This window comes from Littorina saxatilis, linkage group LG9, assembly GCF_037325665.1.
Source record: "Littorina saxatilis isolate snail1 linkage group LG9, US_GU_Lsax_2.0, whole genome shotgun sequence".
Taxonomy (NCBI): Eukaryota; Metazoa; Mollusca; class Gastropoda; order Littorinimorpha; family Littorinidae; genus Littorina; species Littorina saxatilis.
Genome location: NC_090253.1, coordinates 35738989 through 35760915, shown reverse-complemented (window position 1 = coordinate 35760915; position 21927 = coordinate 35738989). Strand labels below are relative to the sequence as shown.

Genomic DNA, 21927 nt, shown 5'->3' with positions numbered 1-21927 from the left:
TATCCTCTCTCTCTCAGAGTCTCTCTCTTTCTCTCAAAAGCACACATACGTACACACACACACACGCACAAACACACACGCACACACACACACACACACATTGACACACGGCAAACGCAAACAAAACTACACACACCGTGGCAGAGACAAACTTCAAGTGACTGACATGATGAACTGCTTGATCAGTTCACAGGCGGAAGGTGGCGTCCACTGGACGACTACTCATTTAGGAACCTACGCTAATTATGATGACGCGAGCTTCCATTCAAATTAACTTAGGCAACGATGGTTCGATGACGTCATCCAATAGTCACATCACAGAAGGAAATGTACAAATGCTGAACGTAGCCCATTTTAGCTCGACTTATTAGACAGATAGGCTTGAGGAGAATGATAATAACAAAGTTATTAACAGAATGCAGACCTCAATGATCGTGAGAACGCTCAATACACCACTAAACAGTTCCGACGTTTACATGGAACAAAGAAGGAAAATCACGTGACCGCACAGACGCCTCTCATTGGCTGCGTCATTTTTTCGAGGAAACAAATCGTCTGCAACACAGCTGTGCGTATGTTCTGCGACTGACGAGTCAGACACTTGTGTTTATTTTGTTGTTTTGTCGATGTAAGTTCAGCGATTATCGATTTTAACGATGGCATGTCACTGCCCGATGATTGATTGTGACAACGGAAGCTACCGTCTTCAAAATGGAAAGCTAAACTTTGCAAAATTCAGTCCGACCAGGTTCCACACGAGTCTGTGGCCAACCACCGTTCAGGTAAGCGCAACACTGTAACAGTTCTTGATCAACTTATTTTATTGCCTGACATTCATGCGATTTATTGTTTTTTTCTGCAAATTCCATAGCATGATTACAAAATCGTTTAGCTAGACCTGCATTTATACAGCTTTGAACGTTACAAAAACTGCACTGCAGTGTTTGAATCTGCCGTGCATGAGGTCAAAATATTTGGCTCACTTTCTGTGTCAGTGTGTTTCCGTTTCTTGTTTTTTTGTTTTACTTCATGTTGTTAGAGCATGGCTGTGATTAAAAAGCAATAAAAATTGCTTTGTAGAGCCATAAATTGTTAAATCTGATATGCATCTGTCTGTTTTCAACAGCTTGCATCCGCATCCAACACACAAGAAGAAACCAGCACAACCGTGACAACGAGATTAAAGTGGATTCGACTCATCAGCCGTGTAGACACAACAGCAGACGGAAGGCACAAGCTTTTTTCACCTGCAAAAGATGCAAGGGTTTGTTCTCTACACTTTCTTGATGGCACACCAACTGCAGAGATTTCTTTCCCAACACAAAACTTGGGATACCCTGGATTTCAACACAGAGTAAGTTTTTAAAAAAAATAATTTTCTTGTTATATTTTGTGTGTGTACGCAGTGAAGAAAATGGGAAGGTGTTGAATGTATTTGTTCACACATGCTGCTTCTAGTATCACTATGATGTGTCTGTGCCTTACAGCTTGAGTGATTTAATTGACTTTTCGTCTGTTCGTGTGTTCTGAAATCTGAACAAGAATGAATGTGGGAAGCCAAGCTAAGTTTTATGTGGGTGGGTTGTTTCCAGAGTGCGATTTGATCAACATTAGGAGAGCTCTCCATAGAAGCCAAAGGAACAAAAACAAGTGTACCGGGGAATTCACAGAGGGAGTTCTGTATTGCACTGAAAATGACTATGTACAGTGGGTCCAAATGACCACCTTTATAAGTTGAAGTTGGGGGCATTGAACCCAAACGGACAACATTATGTGGAGAACCCTGCATGAAGATGTAATACTACCATAAATACTGACAGAATGAACCCTGTTTGGCAATGTTTCAGACAGCAAGAGTGCTGATAGACATACCCCGACCAAAGCACCGGCTAGGCAGAAGAAAATGGGCAATGCGAGATCTGGAATTCCAGTTTGAGGTGTGCCAGGCCCAAGGATCATCAAGGGAGAGGAATGGTGTGCACAGCTAGTTGATTGCCAGAAAAGTGTGACTCTGGCCCTGAACAAGACCCATTCGCGACGGAAACATTTCTGGGTGCTCTTGTTTTTGCTTATTTCTTGATATTTTTTTGTGTATAAGCAGATGCCAACTTAATGCAGACAGAAAAAATACATGGTTATTCAGAAATCTGATTTCTCGCAGAACATATCATATTGCACTGGTATAGCCACGACTAGTCTCTTCCAATTAAATCATGTTTTTAGTGTCACCCTTTGTAACAAGAAGATGGCAGGAAAAAGTCAACAATTCTAAAAATACAAGAATTTTTAGCGATCAACCAATGAGTATTGACCCTAAACGTTATAGTATAGATGAGATGTTGTTTATGCAACAGAGACGATGATTAGACCTTAAGGGGAGGCACTGGTGTTAAAAGTGATTTTTTTTGTTTCTTAACTCTTGGGTCAACAAATGTTTCAGAATTTAAGTACTCAGTCCATCTCCTGAGAAAATGAAAAAAAATAAAAATTTGGACCATCGGTTGCCATGGTAGCAATCCAAGATGGCCGCCAAACTGCCCCTTTTTAAAACCCTAAGGCTTTTTTAAAACTACATGAAATTTTGTTTTGATGCTTGTTATTTATACTTTAGCACAATGCCGAGAAACTGATAGAGTCGTTTTTTGATATCTCAAGTCATTTAAAAAATATCAGTGATGAAAGTGAGTGATGTTGAGTTTCATGAAAAAACGCCCCCCAAAACGGTATAACTTCTCAATAAATATTTTTTTCAAGAAATCACTCTATCAGTTTCTGCAAAATAACACACTCAAGATGTATGCAAAGTTTCAACAACGCAAGTTCATAAGAAAAAAAGCCTTAGGCTTTTGAAGTGACAAAAAAGTAGTTTTGAGAAAATACACAAAACGCGAAGAAAATGTATTTTTTGTACACAAACGTTTATGAAACATGTAACAAAACAACACTAACAAAACAACAAGTCTTGCTTAGTTCCACAAGAAAAACAGAAACTAAATTCAACAAAATTTAAAATAACAACACCCAGTGTTCTGCAAGCACCAAGGAAACTGTTCGAAGGTCACAATGATCAACTCTCATCCGTTATGTTCACGCTGCGTAAAGTATGCCCATCCATAACTCCCAACTTGTTATCAGTGAAGCCTTTTATCTTGGACCTCTTTTGGACTTGCTTTGAATAATCAGGGAGTCATATGACAGTGTCCTTTACTTTCTATACTACAATATTTGGGTTGACTTCTGTGAATTGCCTTGCAATGCCATGGGTACTTTGGAAGCTGCTCTCCAGCTTCTGCATCTGTAGAGACAACATAAATTCAAAATTAATATATGGCTATGACAAACTCATATACTGCTATTCACATTTTCCCAACAATGACCCTCCCCCCCCCCCCCCCCCCCCCCTTACACACACATTTGAAAAAAGATATTCTAATATTGTGATACATGGTAACACGATATTTGGGCGCATGCATATGTCAGTGCTGATAGTCAAGCAGTGAACAAAAAGATGTTGACAAATCATGTGAATGGTACTATTAGGCAGTGGAGTGCTGATCTGGTTTACAGCTATTGCACATACATTGCATGCAGAAACCATATGGTCTGCATGGGACGTATGACCACAAGCAATGTTCACTCACTGGGCCATGTGAATGCATGTTTGTTTGAGCCACAAGAAAACTGTGATCACAGGAGCAAGCTATATATAATATGCTCGAGAAAATAAATGAGGAAAGAACAGATGTTTTGCCCCAACACTGACAAACCTTGTGACAACCAAGCTTCACAGTAGCAGCACATAACTGACTAAATTTGCATCCTATTCAGTTTCTTTGCATCAGGGTGTTGTTACTTAGATTCTGTTCTTCAGCATAAAACAGTCACACACACACACACACACACACACACACACACACACACACACACACACACACACACACACACACATAACCAAACAAATATATAAACTTCTACATGTTTGTCAAAAGAAGAAAAAAATACATACCTACTACCATCTTGCTTATCAGCTGCTTGGAATCTTCCCTGCTCTGCTTGGGTTAGTATTCACTGCACCAGATTTCCCAGGAGATGCAAGTTGCACCATGGCTGAACATAGTCATTTTTGTATTGATTGTTCTTTTTCTAAGCAGTTTATTTGCTTTTTTCAAGAGAAAAGATATAGGGTCTGCCTTCTCGTTGCCATAAATGGCAAACTCCGTGTTGTCCTTTTTGCCGTACGCATTCCGCTCCGCAACTCTAAAATAAGTCGTGGCTCAAAACACTCATGGCAACGTGCTTCAAACGTACACCACCGGTGGTGATTTCTTGCTCCATCTCAGCTGTTGCAAGGGAAGCAGCATAGTTTCCAGCCAATTTTCATTCTGGACGAAGAAGAATGCACAAACTTGATCTTCCGATTCGTTCGTAGCAATAGCAGACGACACTATCGACTCGCACTTTCTTTTTAAACTTCTGTCACGCCAGCCTCTGCAACTGATCTGATTTTAGTCGATAATTATCTCCTTTGTGTGTCAAGCACTGAAATCGGGGCAAAACGTGTGATAAACTGAAGTTTCCACAAAGATATCCAAGGAAAATCGCAGCTGTAGATGTTTCACATCGCCTTTGGCGAGACCTGGCGGAAATCAAGAATATTGCATTCTGGGAAGGCCGAATCGAACCGAACGAGACCGAGCATAAACGAAGTTTAATATCCGCGATTCGATTGGTCAGTAGACAAACATTTTCACACGGAATCTCCCGGAATCTTCATCGGTTGTCTTCGGCTCATTGGAATGTCTTCTAGTTGCTGTTACTAACGGCGCGAAATCTGTAAACGGAAATTCCCGTTGTCCGCGGTATGAACTGATTGTAGCAAAGAAAAGACAACTCATTCCAGTCATGCTAACGTGACCACCGTTGACGATGTGTTTGACTCACATTCACCTCTCAAACATACGCATTTTTTTGCTGTTTTGTGTTTGTTCAATACACAATTGCATACACATACATTGTTCATTTAGCCGTTTTGACCGTTTATGATTAATTCTGATCTAAAATCAGTACATCAGAGTAACCAGAAGAGGTTCAAAATCCAGAATCAGAAAGAAAACCGAAATGACCAGGGAACAAAAAAATCACTTTTTTCACTGTGGTGTCTGCCCTTAAAGCCATATGTACTCGATGACTATACACGCTAATTGCTTTACCAACAGCTGGAGACATGCTAAATTAAGTTCCCTGCAAAATATTGTGGTCTAGGACCCCTTCAATGTTGAGATATGTTAATTTTCATTTTGATCTGGATCGTCCTATTTATAGATTTGCCAACAGAGGTAGCGTTGACGCAAGGGAAATAACTCCGCGTCTTTGTTTACATCCAAAGTTTTTGAGACTCTAAAACAAGCTGTAATGCATGTATATGGTCCGCGCATGGCGACATATCGTCATTACATGGTCTTATGGTGCGTTTGACATCGATTATGGGCAAACTACACTTTGTAAACACGGGAGCGCGTACATATGCCTTTAAGGATCTAGCCTATCGGTTTCGCTAATATAGGTAGAATAAAGTACATGCCACCAGAGTAGCCAAGAGCAACCTTTAACAATTTACTGGTTTGTTTTCATTTGTTTGAATGTTTCTCTCTTCTTCCTGCGCACAGTCTTCTCTCCATTTCATGTCACCTGTGCATACCATAACATGTTCTGAGAAAAAATGTTTGTTTGGCTCACATTTTGTGTGTGTCTTTATTGATGTTCGTATGATGCAATGAGTATGTCAGAACAAAATCTGAGTTCTCGTACTTTGAAATGGAGAATGAGAGACAAGACAAAGCATTACAGCACAAAGTCAAACATATCAGCACTTGCAAACAAAATGCACACAATACAGTCAGCTCAAAAAACTTTACTTATGTTGATAAACGTTATCACTAGCAGCAGATCAAATCTGATGACTTCATCCACTTGGCAATGAACATATTGGGAAGAAATATATCTAGTTTCATATATTTATATATATATACCAAAAACACACATGTAGTACAGTAAAAGTCATATCTATAATGGTGTACACAGGAACCTTCCTTTTCAGAACTCCAAACAATAATCTGATAAAAAAAATTCCAGTACAGAAAAAGAGGGAGTCTTAAAATGTAGGAAAACTTACATAGGTTTTGACAAGACAAACATTTATATTTTAGATGCGACCCACCCTACTACCTTTCAGGCTAAAAACTTACAGAAACGAAGCAGCTGTTCAACAATGTTGCTCTGCCCATTACATGTGTAAAGACAGGGGCGGATCAGTTGCTTTGTAAGGGGGGGGGGGGGGGGCACTTTGAATCGAAAGTGAATGTGATGGGCGCGAAGCGCCCGAATTTGCTAGGGGGGTCCGGGGGCATGCCCCCCCTGGAAATTTGTTTTGCCCAAAGAAGCAAAATGGTGCCATCTGGTGCCATTTGAACTTAGAAATGGTCATAGAATCAGCATAGAAAAATCTTTTTTTTTCTTCTTCTTTTTTTTTTTTTTTTCGGGGGGGGGGGGGGGGGGCACGTGCCCCCTGTGCTCCCCCCCCCCCTCGTCCGCCCCTGAAAGAGTAGAGCTTAATGCCTGGATCTGGCAAAGCATTTACATGAGTTGACAAATTGTTGAAATAAGAGTCGTCAGGATTGTTTACTTTGTGGAAGGGTTGCTCTCCTTGTTTATCTGTGTGGTTTCATAGTAGAGGAAAAAGCTGTTTTGTTAATACCGCTTTCCCTACTTCTACTAGTTCCTCCTGTTGCTGCCTGTATCAAAACGGGAAACAGGATTGGATTACTTTGGGAACAAGAGGTTGTGATGGCTGGCTCTGGGAAACAGGTGGTTGTGATGGCTGACTCTTGGAGACACCTAGAAGTCTCTTTCTGATTTTGACAAAGATGCAATCAGGGGCTTCCTCCTCCAAAATGACTTGCAGCCTGTTGCACATGGTCAAAACCCTGCCAAAAGGGAAAAAAATAAAATAATGAATATGAGAAAGAGACAGGAGACAACAACTTTTACTAAAGCATCATTTAGGACAATTTACCAAGTTGTACATAACAAATTGCTCACAAATTTGAGTGCAACTTGCATGAAGAGCATTTGCAGGGATGGCCAGATCTCAAAATCTTCACTTGCCAGACAGGCGGGTCATTTCAAGAAAGTCCAGTCCACCAAAAAGAATTGCTTGCCGGGTACAAACCCCAGTTGCTATAACTGCATTGTTTATAACGTTTTGAAACTAGAGTATTACAACCAGAAGTGTTGCATTTGACGAGAATTTTCACTAGCCAACCAGGTGAGTTGCCAAGCGGTTTTAACTAGCACAGCGGATTTTTTGTACTCGCCCCTGGTCATTAGTCAGATCAGATGATTTGACCATCCCTGAATTTAGAAAGTCTGTTCAGTCATTGCTGATTAACTGTATCACTATCAGTATCACTGCACTTTTTTTTAAAAATTATATGTATATAACATATATTGCTGACAGCGACAGGCATAATTCAAAACATAAACGAGTACTTACCAAGTCGAAGTTTGTGTAGAATTCCATGATGCAGTTTACAGGAACGGAGGGATATGTGAGAGTGCGCATGCGCTAGGCTAGCCATATTTTACAGCATAGATCATCAAAGCGTAAACCACATACTCTTTGATGATCTACAAAGTTTTACAACAACAAAAGTTAAGTTGTAAACAGAGGGTGGGTTTTATTGAGGGAGGGCACATATCCCTCCGTTCCTGTAAACTGCATCATGGAATTCTACACAAACTTCGACTTGGTAAGTACTCGTTTATGTTTTGAATTCCATTTCATGCAGTTTACCGAAACTACGGTTTATGTGAGACTTCAAAGTTGTTGTTGTCAAACTTCCATTTCAACATTCATTGATTCACTCACATTTTAGAAGATAAATGTTTCTTGTTCTGATCACTTTATTAATTCTAAAAGTAGCAGAGGTATGAGTATATTCAGAATACTCGAAACAATCTACTGCACATTTCAAAATCAATGACACTTTCGTATCAAAAAACAAAACCATTAATGCTTTCTGCATCAAGAAAGTTTTCTTTTACAACCGTACACATTATTTCACCCTTTTTCTGTGACATTTGTGCATCAATAATAAATTCATCAATGCTTTTTTGCATCAATAAAGTTTTCTTTCACAACAGTGCTTGTCTACACACTTTTCTTTCCATAGTAATTCAAGATTGTGTTCTTTTTCATCTGACTCTGCAAGGGTTTGTCATAGAATTGTTTGAATGTTTTTGCATTGGTCCAACCAGCTGCTTTGAGAATATCACCAAGAGGTACACCTGACCTCTTCATTGCTGATGACGCTGCACATCTAAAGCTGTGTGGTGTATAACTTGACAATCCAGCTCTCGCTAATACTGTCCGTAACCAGCGAGAAATTGTGTCCCTTGATGCTGGTTCATGAGGCGGTTTGTAACACAACAATAGTTTACCGCTCTGATCAACTCTCAGTTTCTTTGTGCGTTCAATGTATTCTTTCAAGCACTTGACTACACAAACTTGCTCATCCACAGTATATACTGGTAAATCTAAATTTTGCTGATGATAGCCAGGTCTTGTGTGTTTCAACTTTTCTGTCATGTAAATAACACATTTATTCTCTAAAAAACAAACAGATTCTAGGTTCATCAAATGAAGAGTTTGCACCCTTTGAGCAGATGCCAACAAAAGTAAAGCCGATACTTTCAGCGTTATGTCTTTCAATGAAAGCTGAGCATTGTCTGGAAGAGTCTTAAAGTATTTCAAAACATCACCAACATCCCATATCTTGGAATGCCTTGGCATTGGTGTCCTGAGTTCAAAAACTCCCTTCAAAAATCTCACAACCAAAGGATGAGTACCAATTGTAGATTTATCTGACATCAAAATAACTGAAGAAAGTGCACTTCTGGCAGTATTAATTGCACTGTAACCTAATCCAGCTTCAAAGAGATCAGTGAGAAAACTTAACACTAGATTTACAGAGGGACGCAAGGGATCACTTGACCGTTGAGCACAAAAGGATCGCCATCTCGCAAGATAACAGGCATATTGTTTCTTGGTTGTACTTCTCCATGAAGCACAGATGATGCTTTGAGTCTTTCCATGAAGGCCTCGTGTCTCGAGAGATTGCCTGATAAGACACAAGCCAGGAGACGTAGTTTTCTCTGAAGTGGATGTGCTGCATTGCTGTGTGGTAAAGTCAGAAGACGTTTCCCTTTCGGAAGAATCACAGGTTCCTGGACTAGCAACCGCAGAAGCTGGGGAAACCACACCGCGGTTGGCCACAGGGGAACAATCAGCATGCCGTCTGCCCGGTCTCTCCTCCACTGCATCAGCACCCTTTGAATCAGACTGAAAGGGGAAAATGCATATATCAGCCATTTTGACCAGTTGTGTTCAAATGCATCGACTGCATACGCTTCTGGATCATGTCCCCATGACATGAAAGGTTTTACCTGAAAATTCAACCTTGAGGCAAAGAGATCAATTTCTGGATTCAGCAGTGTCTCTTTAAGCCTATGAAATACAACATCACTCAATTTCCATTCTGTACGGTCATTGAAATGACGTGACTGCATATCTGCTTCAGTGTTACATTTCCCAGGAATATGTGTAGCAGATAACCAAATCAAATTATCTTTACACCAAATCCAGATTCTTTTAGCCAATGCATTACATTCATGTGAATGTGATCCTCCCATATTCTTTATGTAGGCAATAGCACAAGTGTTATCTGATAACACCAAGACATGTCTCCCTGTGAGTTTTGCTTTGAAACTTTTCAGTGCATATTCTATTGCCAGTAATTCAAGCACATTTATATGAAAATCTCTTTCATTCATTGACCATCGTCCCCCTGTTTTCAGGTCTCCACACACTGCGCCCCAACCTCCTGTAGAAGAAGCATCAGTCTGGATTGTTATGTCATGGCATGCATTTTGCACTGTATGGTATGACTCATCAATGTTCTCAATCCACCAATCTAACTCTGAACAAGCATTGTCAGATAGATTAGCTAAAGACTCAAAATTTCCTTTTGCTACTTTAAGGGCATCAGACTTGTCTTTTTCTAACTGTCTGAAATACAGAGGTCCCCACCTATTAGCAGGAAAAGTGGCAACCAACATTCCAATGACTTGAGCCAGTTCTCTGATTCTGATTCTTTTCTTTCCCTTGAGTCTGTAACAGGCTGCCTTTATATTCTGCCTTTTTTGCTCTGGAAGTGATACAGTCATATCTTCAGAATTCAACCAAAACCCAAGGTATTTTAACCGTTTGCTTGGATTGAGAACAGATTTGTCATCATGTATTGTGAAACCAAGAGATTCAAAGAGTTTTACTGTCTCACTGACATTCACTTCACATTCTTCAACTGTGTCTGCCTGTAAATAACAATCATCAATGTATGAGGTAGACAGAAAACCTTGTGCCCTCAACTTTGCATACACTGGTTTTAGCAGCTTTGTGAAGTACCTTGGACAGTTACTCAAACCATTTGGAAAGCATGTATACTGAAACATTTGTTCACGCCATCTGAATTTTAGAAACTTTCTGAACTGATGTTTGACAGGAACTGAATAGTAAGCGTGTCTAAGATCAACTGAGGCCATATAACAGCCTTTAGTCATCATTTGTGTAGCAGTTGACAAGTTATCCATTTTAAAATGTTCGTACGCAACGGATTCATTGAATCTTTTCAAGTTCAAAATAAGCCGATGTGACCCATCTGGCTTTTCAACAAGAAAAATAGGTGAAACCACCTCATCTTCTTCTGGTTTTGATGGCTCAATGACATGCATACTCAATAGATGTTCTACTTCTGCATCCATTATCTGAAATAAGTGACCAGGAACTTGATTTTTGGCCTCATGCTGAGTTTCCACCTTCTCAATGTCTTCACTCAAAGGAATTTCTGTTCCCTGTACCATATCTAGAATAAAGGAATCAGATGTCAATTTCTTCCAATTGTGAACAAAATGTTTCAGTTTACCTGCTTCAAATGTGGCATTCTTTATTTCACATACCTCTTTGTTGTCTACTCTGCTTGTCTGCTTGTCGTTGTGCCGGAGAAGAATGGTCTCCCTTGACTTCTCCCTCTCACCCTGAACTGAGCTCCCACCGCCTCTCTTCCCGTTCCAGTTCCACCTTCCTCTTCCTCTCCATTCGGAGTTTTTTGGTGCATACTGACGGGATGGGAAATATTTTTGCCCTCTACTTGATTGAGTAAAGGCAAGTCCAAGTTTGGTTGTACAGTCAATATCAGCACACGCTGACTTGAGATCATCCCCAAATAGCCACTGAGTGACTGGTATGTTTGAAGATGCCAGTTTTCTGTATTTTCTGTTCACATTTTGTCCAGACAGTATTTTTGCTCTTCTGTCCAGTGACATGTCATACGCTGTTTTCAGTATCAGCCCACTTGCCTCAGCAATTGTTTTAATCAGCTTTTTCTGTTCCTCACTGGCAACCCCCATTTTTAGGGACACATCCCAGGCCACAACAAGAGCATTGTTGGCCGTGTACAGTAACTTCTGTTGACGTTGTGATTTTAAGTCATACGTTTTGGCACTGTGTTCCATCAAACCCCAGATTTCGGGATTCACTTTTGGGACGCCTGTCTCAATGTTCTTTGGGCGTTTAAACTCTCTTTCTTTTTGCTTCATCTTTTCTTCGGTCATCTGACCCTTTGCCATCACTGATACAAGTTTTGCAATTCGATCTGCAACTTCATCACCAAGAGTCTCAGAAATGTCAAAATCTTGCTCCAGTTCATTCATAATTTCACTCTCATTGGGGTCGTTCAGTTCAGCCTCGGGTCGAGATTCTGATGCTTGAGTTTTACACATTTCTTCAAGAAGGTGATCGAAATCATCCCCTGTCTCCACAGATTGTTCGTCATCACTGACATCACGTTTTCTCTTTTTCGATTGTTTCGTTTGGGGCGAGTCGCCATCTTTGTCTACCACCATAGTTAGAAACTTCAAAATTTTCTCATTTTGACTCTTCATCTTTTCCCAATCCGAGATTGGTAGAGTGACTGTTTGTGGTTTTTCCTTTCCACCCGTGTCGGGTGCGTGGATCAAGTCATTCAATTCTGAGTCAGAATCGAGTTCCAACTCTACTTGTCTCTCTGTCATCGCGACTCGCGGTTTTTTCGAACTCGGCACGATAAAGGATAAAGCACTTACTTTGTCCAGCAGAAACAATCAATTTCACACACAAAACACAACAGGTTACGTCGATTTCCGGATGAAAATGAAGTTTTCTACGCCGAAAATTCCCACATGCTGCCCATGGCCGCCATAACACATACGGGTATGGCTAGCCTAGCGCATGCGCACTCTCACATAAACCGTAGTTTCGGTAAACTGCATGAAATGGAATTTTAGTGTGTGTTAATACTAGTATGCTGGTTTTTTCAGATTTTGACACATTCCCTGTTCACTGAAACCAAAATGTTGTTAGGCCACACAAACCATCTTGCAATTCAACTTGAACCATTCTCTTGTTCAAAAGTAAAGTGCAAATATGATTTATTTTAAAAAAAAGTAGAGAGGTTTCCTACCTGTAAGCCTTTCCTCCTTAAAACTCGTTGACGAGGCGATGCATGAGGTCGAGCTCACACTCACAGGCAGCCGGTGATGAAGACGCTTGGCCACAGGAATCGCCCATCTTGCTGCCTTTCAATCCAGTTGTGATGATGAATGGATAAGGATAAACTTGAGCACACCTTTCACATACAACTTCTGCTTGTACTCCCGAAGAAGCACCCTCTCTGCATTTTCTGCTTCATGGTCAACAGGAATCCCATCTCCCAAGTTCCAAAGCAGGAAAAGCTCTAAAACAAAAAGGCCTTGAGATCAAATCACAGTTTTTCGCACCTGTGGAAGGCATTCTTTTTCCCCCCTCATCACCATTTTGTATGTAAACTTACAAAATACTCACTGACTCAGCTTGGGGTAAGCTTAGCAGCTATACAAACTGGCAGTGGCAACTTAGTATGCATGTTTGTTGTTTCTAAAAAATCTAACCCACACGTCAGATTGAAAATGGAAAACTTTAGCATACACTATCGCAACATGTATGCATCACGAATCGGAATATAGTTATGCTTCATAGTAAGTTAGATTCCATGGACAGATCAACGGCACTTATTCAAGTTTTTGACTTTAATCAACTGAAAAGTTACAGATTTACAGAAGTTGCTTTTTTGAAAATATTACAATGCACGCGAAAGCGATCTGTTCAATATATAAACAAGTCACGTAAGGCGAAAATACAACATTTAGTCAAGTAGCTGTCGAACTCACAGAATGAAACTGAACGCAATGCAACGCAGCAAGACCGTATACTCGTAGCATCGTCAGTCCGGGCTTCGTCGAAGATTACTTGACCAAAATTTCAACCAATTTGGTTGAAAAATGAGAGCGTGACAGTGCCGCCTCAACTTTCACGAAAAGCCGGATATGACGTCATCAAATACATTTATCAAAAAAACGAAAAAAACGTTCGGGGATATCATACCCAGGAACTCTCATGGAAAATTTCATAAAGATCGGTCCAGTAGTTTGGTCTGAATCGCTCTACACGCACACACATACACCACGACCCTCGTTTCGATTCCCCCCTCTATGTTAAAACATTTAGTCAAAACTTTTTTTTTTTTTTTCCTTACACCTGTTCCTTGTCCCGGTGTGCACTCACGCCGCCCCGTCCCTGCACTCACTGTTCCATGCACATCTGAATTTCGTTCCGCTGCCAGACTTGTCGATTTTACAGACGCTCCAGGGAGGGATGTCGGGTCGTTGCGGTAGGCTACCCTCGGAAGATGACACTGCACTTCTGCTGACGGTGTTCAGTAGTGGGTCTGTCCCGAGCTAACGGACGCAGCCCACTACCTACTATGCCCCCTACTAACGACATTGACAGCTAAGTCGTGGAGCCAGACTGAGTGAGGGTCCCCTCCAGAGAGCAGACCGCCACCACGTCCCTCCGTCGACCCCCCAGAACGTCACACGTTGAGGACTGACAGCAGAAGTACTATTCAGGGAAGGATCGAACAGGAACACTGAGACCAAGGTCACCATGAGAGCTCCGGGCATGAAGGGCCACAAGAGCAAGGACACTTTATAATTTTGGATGATTAATGAGATGAGGATGATTATTATGATGATGCTATGGATTTCCAATTTGGTTTGAGACTACGTGACAGGGCAGCACTCTACGCTTACTGTCATAATATATCCTGGTGTCAACCAGGCCCGAGAACTGCCGCACCTGCGGTGTTGGTCAGGTAAACAGAACCTGAGCACCCTCAAAGTTGCATTCGTTAAGTGAATGACACTCGGCTGTGTGATTCCAGCCTTCCCATAGGAACCATAGCACTTCCACTCTGGGTAGGAGCCGACCGTAGCCCGAAAAACCCACATGACCCTGATGGGATTCGAACCCACGACCTCCCGGCCCACAGCCCGATGCGCTAACCACTGCGCTACGGGGGCCGGTATTTAGTCAAAACTTGACTAAATGTAAAAAGCAGATGTGGTATGAGACAGTAAGTAAGAGAGTATTAATATATCCTACACACTGTACTTTGCATACCTCACCAAACCTTGATCTCTTCCAAAGCCTTGTGCAATTTCATATGTCAATTTAAGCAAAGAGACGTCACTCTAGTAAGTATGGGGTGACATAATAGTTATAACATTATCCAAAGGGAAAAAGCTGTCAAATTTATCAGGAACCAATATGCCGTTTGACTTAAAAATACATTTTTACAAAACCAGTATATATATGATTTAATTTGAAACATTATGAATATAAATTCATTACCTTGTAGTTTGGTTGTGGGACAATATGTCCAGATGGCGACTTGAAATCCCTCGTTGAATTTAATGCACTGGATTCATTCTGTGGTATGGCATATGTCAATTTTAAGTGAAAAAACAAACAAACCACACAGACATACACACTCACAAGAAACTTAGTGCACATCGAAGCATCAGAACACAGAGCAATACATGGATACATTGGAACCAAGGACTACTTTAGTAGTCCTTGATTGGAACCCATCATTTATCAGTACTATCACTTTTGCATAAAGCACACTTTTGTGCAGCAGGACAAAAATAATAATTTTGCGGGATATGATAATTATCTAATTCAGTGTTAATTTAACTTTCAAAAATAATATGTATCATTGAGTTCGTCAATAATAATTTCAAAAAGTAAGTCAGAAACAATAACAAATGAACAGAAATGAACATAATAAATACCTGAAAAAGCGACTTTCTTGCTGCAGATTTACCACTGTGGTTGTCTGCTATTGCCTATTTAAACAAGAAGGGCAAAGCCCATACGACTCACATGCTTGACCTTGACCTTTACATTCAGGGTCAAGGTCAAATAACTAAACCTAGCAATGACATCATACACTAAGAACTGCTTTACACATTTTTCCTACCAAAATACATGTGACCTTGACCCAAGGTCAAGGTCATCCAAGGTCATGCAACACAAAGCTGTTAATTCAAGACATAGGAAGTACAATGGTGCTCATTGGCTCTTTCTACCATGAGATATGGTCACTTTTAGTGGTTCACTACCTTATTTTGGTCACATTTCATAAGGGTCAAAGTGACCTTGACCTTGATCATATGTGACCAAATGTGTCTCATGATAAAAGCATAACATGTGCCCCACATAATTTTCAAGTTTGAAACAGTTATCTTCCATAGTTCAGGGTCAAGGTCACTTCAAAATATGTATACAATCCAACTTTGAAGAGCTCCTGTGACCTTGACCTTGAAGCAAGGTAAACCAAACTGGTATCAAAAGATGGGGCTTACTTTGCCCTATATATCATATATAGGTGAGGTATTGAATCTCAAAAACTTCAGAGAAAATGGGAAAAATATGAAAAATAGCTGTTTTTTAGGCAACATTTATGGCCCCTGCGACCTTGACCTTGAAGCAAGGTCAAGATGCTATGTATGTTTTTTGGGGCCTTGTCATCATACACCATCTTGCCAAATTTGGTACTGATAGACTGAATAGTGTCCAAGAAATATCCAACGTTAAAGTTTTCCGGACGGACGGACAGACGTCCGGACGTCCGGACGGACGGACGACTCGGGTGAGTACATAGACTCACTTTTGCTTCGCATGTGAGTCAAAAAGCATGTCAGTTTCTTGCAAGTCAAGGAAAATTGTGGTGAGATTGAATATATTGCAACCCATAACATTGAGTGGTTATGTCCCTTAGATTGAAGATGAATCAAATTTTAATTTAAAAAAATTGGTTTGACAAATTTGTTCCCATAAATCTAATGTCAGAACTATCAGAGGGTGGTTGAAATTAACCACATGCTTTAATTCTGTTATTCTAGGGAGAAAATATCCCGCGATACCATGGATGCACGGAGCTGTAACTTAATATACGTAACATATACATACCACAATAGCTGTTAATAACATTTATACCTGGCGTTTTGCAGTAGGCGTCTCTCCTGTTGGTGACCTGTGTGCCCTCTTTGTCCCAGATTTGTCCTCTGACCAAAACGATGGGCTTCTTTCATCCTGTGGTACGACACAGTTAGATATGTTACCAGCGGCACAACATTCTATCCTGATGCGTTTTGTTGTTTCATGTGTTGTGCTTAAGTATTGTGATTGTAGTGTAAATGTGTTTTTTTCTTCTTCCAAGAACATAGTATTATGCATTTGAACAGTAGTACATGAGGGAAGGGGATTGTCAGTATGGAGTTTATGAGATCTATATGTACATTAGGCTTGTTCATGTCCTACTTATAGGCGCGCGTGCGTATCTAATGTTGATAAGCAAATTTAGTTTGGGAGCAAGTATTTTTGTCTGCTCATACTGACTGTGCTGGCAAAGAGAAAACTGTGAGTAATGAATAACAAGATGAAAATAAAGTTGACTTTCGCACAGAAAATACCATACTACATTCACGCTCTTCAAATGTAAATACACCATATTGACTAGCCCATCAAATCCTGGCTGACATTCTGCCCATAGCTGCTTGAGTGTTTGTGTTTTCGTTCTATTTGTATGGGTGGGGTACCATGGAAGCTAGTGTAACAATAGATTCAAAGAAGCCTTGATAATATTTTCACAACAAATTGATTTTACTGTCTATATTTTGTAAAACATAAAGGATTACAAAATAAATCAGTGTTGGTTTTGGGTGGTCACAGAAGCCAGTACTTGTTAAGCTGTTATCACTGGAACCCCTAATCAGAAGTTGGTACTTTGGCATGTGTTCATACTGGTGCAGCGGTATATATATATGTTACAGTTAATCTGTAAAACCAGGGAATAAATGTATTAACTAGGTAATACATGAATTAACTGACGGGAAAAAACCAGTTAATTCATGTATTACCTAAAATATTTTAGTTCATACACGTATTCCCTACTTTCACAGATTAACTGTAACATATATATAATGTGAAAGATAGAGAAAGCTCCTATTTTTGCTTAATTGACATATTTATTTTTAAAAAAAAGATAGAAGTAACTGTTGTAAAAATTGCAATCGTAAAGAAAATGTAATGGCAGTAAACTTGGAAAGCACAGCTAAGAGCAACACTGTAGAATGCACCGCGCGTCTCCAACCACTGTGATCAAAAATAAGTCAACTTGAGTGCGCTATCAATAATTATTTACAATGCTTCAGTTCTACCACAGGTGGAAGGTATCATTCGCTGGACCACCACTATCATAGTCTTACTATGATATTGGTAGTCTTACTATGATAGTGGTAGTCCAGCGAACAATATTTTCCGCCTGTGCTTCAACATCACCAGTGAACACAACCTGGGAAGCAAACATCTAAATCTAATATTTGATTTTGACCTAAATCTTAGTAATTATAGCAGAGAAAAGACTTACCATTCTGCGCATCTGTCATGAATTCCGTACACACAAAACTGATGACAGTTAAGAGTGACATAACTTGAGCCAACGGGAGTGACCAACAGTCGACAGAATAACACTGACAGCCGTCGTCCGAAGGTGGCTGAACGGACGTGAACCTAACGAAAATAAAGCACGTTCAGCAAATCAAATTATAAAACATACACGTAAAATATCAGGTGCTCTTCTGTCATCTGCTCTTCATACTTCATTATTTTGCACGTAAATCAAACCCTAAATTTTACACTGATAAACGTTGTTCGCTCGACCCTAGAGTATGGGGCAGTTGTCTGGGACCCATATATTTAAAACTGGATACCGACAAAATCGAGAAGATTCAACACAAAGCAGCGAGATTTACCTGCAAATATTACAGATCCATGGAGAAAACCCGGTTGCGAGAGATGCTGCAGAGACTGAACTTGCCATCAGACTCAGCACTTGCTGACCGGCGTAGACAACTTCGCCTGACGATGCTGTACAAGATAGCTGGAGGGTTAATACCAGCCATACCCCCAGAAAGTTTTCTCACACCCGCAGAGAAGAACAAGCGGAAAATCAGACCAACAAAGCCTATAACAACTCGAGGCCATTCAAAATTCCAGTGTTAGTGTTAGTCTGCCACACTAACGACAACAAAGAAGGGAAGTAAGCCTGAAGGGGTTTACGGGAGTTGTCTGCCCCATTATCGAAAGATACTTCCGGTTATAACGATCAGAAAACAACAAATTGTGCGTTCTCACGATCATTGATGTCTGCATTCTGTTAATAACTTTGTTATTATCATTCTCCTCAAGCCTATCTGTCTAATAAGTCGAGCTAAAATGGGCTACGTTCAGCATTTGTACATTTCCTTCTGTGATGTGACTATTGGATGACGTCATCGAACCATCGTTGCCTAAGTTAATTTGAATGGAAGCTCGCGTCATCATAATTAGCGTAGGTTCCTAAATGGACGACTACTATCACAGAAAGACTACAAGGTACGTCACTCACCTTCGAGTCTTCTGTGTTCTTGGAGTCGCTTCCTGGGGAAAAATATTGTTCAAGACGGTTTGCCTCTTCCTACAGTCTGTGTAAGGTCAAATAAATACAGTTGAATGATTGTTTGAACTATATGCACCTTTAGTTTTCAGCTTCCGTTCGCTGCAGGTTGTTTTTAACCATCATTTGGACGAATCTTCGTTTGCGAGCCGCTAATATCCACCTTGCGTCAAATCATGCATCCGGCACCGAATATGCATACCACCGCTCATTGGTCTAAAACATATGTAAATATTGTGCAGCAAAGGGAAGCAAGCTGTATAGGCAATGAAGAAGAATTGATCCGGGCCAGATGCAACCCCCCCCCCTCCCTCCCCTACAAAAAAAAATGCGTTTGGGAGGTTGCGCAACCCCTGTAACCCACCCCCACCCCCCACCCCCCCCCCCCCCCCCATCAGGTCAAGCCCCATCAGGATCCCTTCCAGTTTGCATACAAGCAGAACAGATGCACAGATGACGCCACACTCACACTCTTACACAACGCATACACACACTTAGAAAAACCTGGCTCTTTTGTACGCATTCTTTTCATAGACTTCTCTTCTGCCTTCAACACTATCCAACCCTGCCTCATGGCCCGGAAACTTCTCCTCGCTTTCAGACAGCTCTCTCTTCCCTTAGGTCCACCTCCATAGGCTCTCCACAGGGTACAGTTATCTCCCCTGTGTTGTTCACACTCTACACTAACGACTGCAGTGGCACTGACTCCACCCTTCTTATCAAATATTCAGATGATACAGCGCTAGAAGATCTCTCCAATAGTGACGCAACTTACTTTGCAGAAGTAGAACGTTTCAACGCCTGGTGTAAAGACAACTTTTTAGACCTAAATGTGACAAAGACCAAAGAACTTCTGATAGACTTTAGAAGAAACCCTGCCCCTGTCCTTGACCTGATGATTGATGGTGTGACTGTTGAGCGTGTGACTGAATATAAGTATCTTGGCACAGTTATCGATGATAAGCTGTCCTTCAATGCAAACACCACCCTCATACACAAAAAATGTCAGTCACGCATCTACTGCCTTCAGAAACTTAGGAAGTTGAATGTGAACCTTTCTATCCTTCAAACTTTCTACCGCTCTCTCATCGAGTCTGTCATCACTTTTGGTTTTGTGTCCTGGTATGGAGGTCTGAGTGTGAAGAACAGGAATGTCTTAGTGCGAATGGTGAATGTCAGTAGCAAGGTGATTGGCAGGCAGCAAGCAAGTGTGGAGTCCCTGTATGAAAAGCGTGTGGTGAGAAAGAGTAGGCGGATAGCTTCAGATAGGTCCCATGTCCTAGCCCACCTCTATGAACTCCTTCCCTCTGGCCGTAGACTTCGCACGCACAAAGCTAGGACACTCAGGCTGCAAAACAGCTTCATCCCCAAATCCATCACCCTTAGCAACATGTAAACACATCCACATACCCGACTCAGCCCCTCTTCTGCCAGTGCAATCAGTAGTAATGTACATGTATGTATTGGTTTTATGTACAACCGTATATTTTCTGTGATATATTGTATGCTATGATATTTTGCAATGATGTTTAGCCATAGTTCGTTATACGCCTAGGTGTGTGAGAATATGTAAGCGCAGTGCTTTAAAGTGTGTGTGTGTGTGTGTGTGTGCGCGCGCGTGTGAATTAGAGAGAGAGAGAGAGAGAGAGAGAGAGAGAGAGAGAGAGAAAATGGTTTACTGGTTTGGCAATCTGCCCATAACGAAGTGGGGATGGGGGAATCAGGGATGTGGGAGACACTGGCGTACGCGTAATACCGTGGTCCTCATCGAGATCGAACACACGTTTGCATACACGTACACCCGATATTATCTGACATGTAATGTTTAATGTCAGACACGTATTTTACCAATAGAAATGTTTTGACACCCCACTTCATTGCCAATGTTCTTGTTACACGACAGCGATCAAACGTCAAGTCTGAAGGTAGGTTCTGAGAAGATTCACCAGTAAGTCCTGTGACCAAGATGTGCCACACTAACAAAATAATGCAATGAAACAACATGCCTACCACAAAAACGAAGCGACGTGGATAAGACATGGGCAGTTTGATGGCTACAAGATGTTGTTTCTGCCAGGCAAGTGGTTCATAGTGCTGCGGTATCTCACTTCAACATCATTAGACCGAGGGAATCGCTTCAAGCAATTGGAAGAGTGCAGTATCGAGAATGTTATGGTCGGCTACAGTCACTACACTAATGAAGAACCGTCTCATCCAAATGGAGGCTATGCAGCAAAGAACGGTTACTGAAAAGGTAGCAGGCCGCATCGACCATGAGCTGCCATTAACACTGTTGTCAGTGATCAAACTGTTCCAAATTGATTACACGCTTTTAACTTCCGTGAAAGACGCCCAGTCCGCAAAACAACATTGACTGCCAACCATTGAGCTGCCCAATGAGCCTGGTGTAATCAACATGTGAGGTGGTGACGTCATCGTAGGTCTCAATTCTTGTTTTCACGTGGGCCCCACCTCTTCTTGGATCCTGTATATCAACGCATCAGAATCTGGAGGCGTCGCAGAGAGCGCTTTGCAGATGGCGCTGTTCCAGAACGAAATCGTTTGTTGGGGGGTCTGTGATGCACCGGGAAGAGATCATCTTACGTCGTAGGACATCTCACTACCGATTAGTGGGTAGCTTAACTTGCGATCGACACCTGCATCAGTAGGAATAGCATAGCACGCGAAATACGCAAGGTAGCAAAACAAAACAATCTATTCAGGGTAGATAATTGGTTTGACGTTCTTCTCGTATGTCAAAGTTGCAAAGTTTTGCCTATTGTGATTTCTTGTCAATTTTTCATTCGGCTCTTCCGTTTTTGTCTGGTCGATTTTGAGGGTATCCTTACTTGAGCGGCGGTCACGTGATCCCTGTAAAAGAAATATTTAATCCACA

At 41.1% G+C, this 21927-nt stretch overlaps 3 long non-coding RNA genes across 4 annotated transcripts in view; 1 reads left to right on the top strand and 2 right to left on the bottom strand.

Annotated features, from left to right (window-relative positions):
• The window catches only part of LOC138975955 (uncharacterized), a 149852-nt gene extending 145341 nt beyond the window's left edge, over window positions 1-4511 (bottom strand). Inside the window, exons 1-2 of the long non-coding RNA XR_011458825.1 lie at window positions 4007-4511; window positions 2370-3295 (exon numbers count right to left, since the gene is read on the bottom strand). This is a non-coding gene — a long non-coding RNA (uncharacterized lncRNA). The remainder of the gene's footprint in view (window positions 1-2369; window positions 3296-4006) is intronic.
• LOC138975954 (uncharacterized) lies at window positions 228-2372 on the top strand. Its single transcript, XR_011458824.1, has 3 exons — window positions 228-782; window positions 1127-1354; window positions 1848-2372. It is a non-coding gene; the product is annotated as an uncharacterized lncRNA (long non-coding RNA).
• A 1385-nt stretch (window positions 4512-5896) lies between the features above and the next one.
• On the bottom strand, window positions 5897-18942 carry LOC138975952 (uncharacterized). Of its 2 annotated transcripts, XR_011458822.1 has the most exons (7): window positions 18349-18942; window positions 17964-18106; window positions 16532-16627; window positions 15325-15378; window positions 14882-14959; window positions 12615-12887; window positions 5897-6983 (listed from the first exon to the last, which is right to left on the bottom strand). It is a non-coding gene; the product is annotated as an uncharacterized lncRNA (long non-coding RNA). The 2 variants fall into 2 exon arrangements; XR_011458821.1 differs by lacking the exon at window positions 15325-15378 and having other exon boundaries at window positions 18349-18939.
• Between the last annotated feature and the right edge of the window lie 2985 nt (window positions 18943-21927).